We start from the raw sequence: 5,828 nt of genomic DNA on the forward strand, positions 1-5,828 counted from the left end.
ACTTATAGGCACACACTTCTATAGTAAGAGCATTTTTACTTTGTTTTAACTTGTTTTACTGATCAAAAGTGAACTTGGATTTGTCATCTTAGAGACCACATGATCTACTCGAAAGGTTGGAAACTCTCAGTCTCAGCTGAGATGGGCTCCAGGAAGACTCAACGGCCGCATGAGTGCTGGATGAACCCAGATGGGGAGACCCGAGGGAATGAAGGCTGAGAGGTGGAAGGGAGGGAGAGCGGGTTCATGCTCGTCCGGTGTCCGGCCACAGGTGGTTCCCACTTGTGCTGCTTTTCAAAGTGGTCCATCGGGGCTCAGAGCTTGCCGGTGGAGGCACCGGCCTGGTCTCCTAGGAATGTGGACAGAGCCATGGGTGCCCAGAGGTGAGCTCTGGCCCATGAAGATGAGAGATGTGATGAGACCATTGTACCTTGAACGGATGAGGGAGCCGTCCTAGGAAGTGACTTCTGGAAGGAATCCTTCCTGCTCTGTCATAACTGGTCTTTTCCTCCTCCACAGCTATGCCTTCCCCAACCTAGTGCTACCTTACGTGAAGTCGTTTCTCAGTTCACAACTTGGGAAGATCAGTGTGGTGTGAAAAAGCAGGCAGTTCTGCGCATAGCGACCCTACTGGGGTCACCTGGGGAGGCCACACCTCTTTTGCTGACTGAGAACAAATTGAGTGTGTGTCCCAGGCTTCGGGGTCCCTGGTGATCGGTCCTGGATGCTCTGCTTTCGGTGGCCGGGGGTGGCTGTCGTGTTTTCTTACGAGCCAGAGCAGGCAGTCTCTTCCTTTCAAAACTCAAGTTTTAGCCTTTTTCCTGCCTCTCATTCGGTCATGTGAATAAGCCCGTCTCTGCTTATAACAGAAATACCTGAAACCGAGGAATGTGTAATGCCATTTCATTTCTTCTGGTTTCAGAGACTGGGAAGTCCAAAGACCAAGGAAGACATCAAGTGAAGTCCCTGTCCTTGGTGGTGGCTCTATGGCAATGCAGGGTGTAACACACTGAGCATCGCTGTGGGAGAGAGCAAACCTCTTCCCTTGCTCCTTTTAAAGCCATGAGGACCACACCCACTGCTGGGTGAATGGTAGATCCATCACTAACACAGTCCTCACAATCGAATCATCTCTTAAAGGTCACTTTCAATGACCACGATAGGAGTTCCTACCCTCCTAGCTCAACCCCAACTGTGCTGGTGTTTCTAATACTTGAAACTTTGGGGTCTCATTCAACCCCTATCAGTCTGTGTCCCTTTCCTGGGACATAGGTTGAATTATAAGGGTGGAGGTCTCACTGTCACCGTGTGCACAGGATCTTCCTAGGGTGGGGGATGGACGTCAGAATGCTAAGGCTTCCCTGGGCTACTCATCTCTGTCTTTGCTGCTGTGGTGCCTCAAGGCCACTAGGTGGTGGTGAAGGACTCCTCTAAGCCCACTGCTGGGATAGGACAAATGTCACTGCCTCTCTGGGGACTCTTTTTTGTGTGTGTAAAGCAAGAATTTTACCTTTATTTGCATGATTGGTTAACCTGTCTCTTCAAATCACAGGGTTTCCACCCACGGTGCTGACACTTGCACACAGTAGCAACAGAAACATCCCTGGGAACTCTCTGAAAGAGGGATTTTGATGACTACAGTGGGGAGTATCTTTCTGATGCCCTCAGTTTTTGTGTTTTTCTCTTTACAAGGGTCTTTATTCTGTGTGTACTAATATATCCTCTACCAAGTTTGTGTACCTTTTGAAACAGGTGGTTCCTGCCCAGGGGTAATGATCACCAATGGGCAGGAGAGCCTGGCACCCACTGGGCGCAGGAGCTAGGGCACCTCATGTGCAGGCTTCCCTGTGCTCCCAGGTCAGGGAGTTGGCGATAAGCAGATAAACTTGTTTCTTTGATGAGAACACCTCCTCTTACACTCATGTGATGTCAGGCACAACAACTTTCTGTCTTTAAGGAGAAATTTTTTTTATCTAAGTGTTTTTATTTGAAATAAATTGCTACACCAAGCAAGAGCTCACTTTCCCCAACCCAAATTACAACAGAGCTCAATAGGGGAAAAAATTCACTCACCAGGACAGATCCAGGATGCGAACGTGCTCCTGCTTATCGCAGTGTTGTTCTTAACAAAAGATGGACCCAAACAAGAGCCCCACAAAAAAAAAAAAATGGTCTTAATTTCGTGTGTGGGGCAGTGCACTCTACAGATGTCCAAAGGCAAGAGAAGCACAAACACAACCTATGCTTTGTAGAAAATTAAATAATTCTAAATAGAAAGTTCTAGTGCCCCTTTCTGCCATGATATAAAGAAGCGCTGGAATCTGGCACCCGGACTGGGTTTTCATCCTGAGCCTTTACAAACTGTGCCCCCCTGGGATTGGCATCCTCAGGTTTCTGGCTGATAGTCCGTTGACTTGGAAGAGATGTGCGTCTCTTCCTTCCTCCTCTTGCTTTCGTGCTCACGTTCCCTGGGGCGGCTGCTCTCTGAGGGTCTCTTAGAGGCCCCGTGCTGTTTGGCTTCTTCCAAAAAGTTGTCCAAACCAAAAGGGTCTTCCTCAAACTGAACTGGTCCTTCTCGGCCTCTCCGCCTTCGGTCTGAAGCAGAAACCTCCTGGTGGGGAAGAAATCTGTTGGTCTTTATTCTGGCTTCTAGATCATCAGCACACACGTCGTTGTCCAGATTTTGGCTGGGCCTGTAAATGATCTGGGCCACACCCTGACCACCTCTCCAGGCTCAATCATAAACATTGTACATTTCTGGGCCGGCCCAGTGGCACACTGCTACAGTGTGCCGCTTGGGAAGCGTGGCGGCGCTCCCACCGAGGGTTCGGATCCCACATACAGACTGGCCGCTCACTGGCTGAGCAAGGTGCGGCCGCAACACCAAGGGTTCCAATCCCGTTGCCGGTCCCGGTCCGGTACGGGCGCGACACTGAGGGTTGCGATCCATTGCCGGTCACCAAAAAAGACAAAAAGGGAGAAAAAAAAAACAACATTGTACAATTCATCTTGTCCACCTGCAAATCCACTGTCCACCCCTCGGGATCGGTCAAAGAGCCTGTGGTCGTACTGAACTTCACTGGACGTGCGAGGATTGGCCATACTGAGAGCAATGACTTCGGTCACGTCCCGAGTTTCGCTTCTCTGTCCTTTCGGCCTCTTCTCTGGCGCTGCCGTGGGAAGGTTCCGGGCACGCTGTCTCTCTTCTCGCCTGTCATGCCGGATTTCCTGCCTCTCGTGTGCCTCCCCCTCCTCCTTCTCCACATGGGGCTTGGTCCCAGCTCTCCTCTCCCTGGCTTTCTGGGCCATTTCTCTGAGTTTCTCTTCACGTCTCTCCTTCGCTTTATGAGCCATCTTTCTCTCTACCTGGGCAGGTATTTCCACAGCTTCCCGAGCCTTTGGATCAGCCTTGGAGAGGGCTTGGGTGAGTCTGGCGAACTTCTCACTGATGTGTACTGTCTGTAGTCCTCTCGCATCCGCAGCCAGACGTTTGTCCAGTGGGATCGTGTAACCCTTTGCATTTTTCCAGTTAGAAATACAGGGAGGAATCTTCCACTCTTGCTGTTCCCTTCCAGTCATCTGTCTGCTAGGGGAACACCTGACAAGTGCAGGAGGAGAAGGTGGTCCCCGGGGAATTTTCTTGTTAGTCTTAAACCTTGGAGGCTCCATGGGATCTGTCTGCATTTCTGCCATCCGAATAACCCTCCGTGTGGCTCCAGAGTTGAAAGCTGCTCCTTGCTGAGCTGGGCTGTAGCAGATATACTGAGCTGGAGCCAGTTTATCAGCTGCACCCAGTGGCTTGGATGTAGCCACCTTCTGCCATACAGATTTTTTTAAGGCTGCTTGTGTCTTTTCTGTTATCTCTTTAATAGCTTCTTCATCTGGTCTCTGCAGGTCTGTGTCATCTGCTTTCGTAACTTCCTTTGGAACCAGGCCAGTTTATGTGCTGCAGATGACCTTGTCTTTCATCTTTCTCTGTGCATCTGTTGTCTTTCCTACTTATGCATATTTTTCTCATGGAAATTAGAAAGCACTGATTCCTTTGCTTTTCAGCTTTGTGAACGTAAATATAACATCTGTGGACAACTTTTTGAAAAGATGTAATGTGTAGAAACATGTAAATTCCACATATACAAATCTTTAGAGGAACAAATGACCCTGCTGTGTAAGTACAAGTGTATTTCCCAAAGAAATATAGGAGATAAAATTTGAATAAAAATGCCACATTTAAGAATAGATAAGATGGTCATTGTTATGTATAAGATCCCCAAAGAAGTCAGGCGTCCTCTCATAGGAAATAGATCCACAACCCATTTCAGCCTTTGTTTTTTTTTTTTTTTTTTTTTTTTTTTTTTTTTTTTTTTTGGGGGGGGGGGTTTTTTTTTTTTTTTTNTGGGATCGTGTAACCCTTTGCATTTTTCCAGTTAGAAATACAGGGAGGAATCTTCCACTCTCGCTGTTCCGTTACAGTCATCTGTGTGCTAGGGGAACACATGACAGGTGCAGGAGGAGAAGGTGGTCCCCGGGGGATTTTCTTGTTAGTCTTAAACCTTGGAGGCTCCATGGGATCTGTCTGCATTTCTGCCATCCGAATAACCCTCTGTGTGGCTCCAGAGTTGAAAGCCGCTCCTTGCTGAGCTGGGCTGTGGCGGATATACTGAGCTGGAGGCAGTTTATCAGCTGCGCCCAGTGGCCTGGATGTGGCAACCTTCTGCCACACGGATTTCTCTAAGGCTGCTCGGGTCTTTTCTGTTATCTCTTTAATAGCTTCTTCATCTGGTCTCTTCAGGTCTGTGCCTTCTGCATTTGTAACTTCCTCTGGAACCAGGTCAGTGTATGTGCTGCAGATGACCTTGTCTTTCGCCTGTCTTTGTCGAGCAATATCGTTGTACTTAATTCTTCCTTCAGGATCCACCTGAATGGCCAGCACATTTGACATTGTTTTCCTCTGTCCCATATCCAGGGGATATTTGGCCACACGGATCTCTGGAGAAGCATCTCAATCTCCAATATCCTCCAATAACCAGGGCAGCCAGCCTTCCCGGTACCTCTATGGTTGAGGTCCTCTTCAGGAGGACACCCGTGAGGTCCGCCATGACCTCTGGTAGGTGGCCTTTTCTTCAGCCCCAGGTCGGTCGTGATCCTGCTGAGTCAGTGCAGGTGAAAAGCTGGGGAGTGGCATCTCCTCCCACTGCTGCCAGCACCAGGGACAGCACAGTGGAGCTTGTGTTTCCAGGTGACAAGCAGAGGAAAGGAAGTGTCCAGCACTGTGCAGGCACCCTGGCTCTAGGGGCTTCCTGGACTTGTGGCTCTTGGAGCATGAGGACACTGTGGTGTCGTTCTGACCAGAACAAGCTTTTTCTTTGTTGTCGGCAGCTGCCTGGAACAGGGGTCCCACGCTTGACCTTGCTGTTCTCAACCCCTTGCTCTGACCACCTGAACCAGCCAGCCTCAGACCCTGCTTTTATCATGGGATAATCGCATCAATTAAGAAGTAATGTGTAGGGCCGGCCCGGTGGCGCATTGGATAGTGCGCCGCTTGGGAAGCGCGGCGGCGCTCCCGCCCGAGGGTTCGGATCCCACATACAGACCGGTTCCCGCTCACTGGCTGAGCGAGGCGTGGGAGCAGCACCGAGGGTTGCGATCCCGTTGCCGGTCCGCGGTCCGGCACGGGGGCAACACTGAGGGTTGCGATCTGTTGCCGGACACAGAAAAAGACAAAAGACAAAAAAAAAAAAAAAGAAGTAATGTGTAGGGCCGGCCCGGGGGCGCATTGGATAGTGCGCCGCTTGGGAAGCGCGGCGGCGCTCCCGCCCGAGGGTTCGGAT

General features: G+C 50.1%; 1 pseudogene; it reads right to left on the minus strand.

Moving 5' to 3' along the window:
* Positions 1-2,386: 2,386 nt before the first annotated feature.
* LOC103589479 lies at positions 2,387-5,182 on the minus strand (annotated as a pseudogene).
* Positions 5,183-5,828: the final 646 nt, after the last annotated feature.

Source organism: Galeopterus variegatus, unplaced genomic scaffold (assembly GCF_000696425.1).
Source record: "Galeopterus variegatus unplaced genomic scaffold, G_variegatus-3.0.2 Scaffold689, whole genome shotgun sequence".
Lineage (NCBI taxonomy): Eukaryota > Metazoa > Chordata > Mammalia > Dermoptera > Cynocephalidae > Galeopterus > Galeopterus variegatus.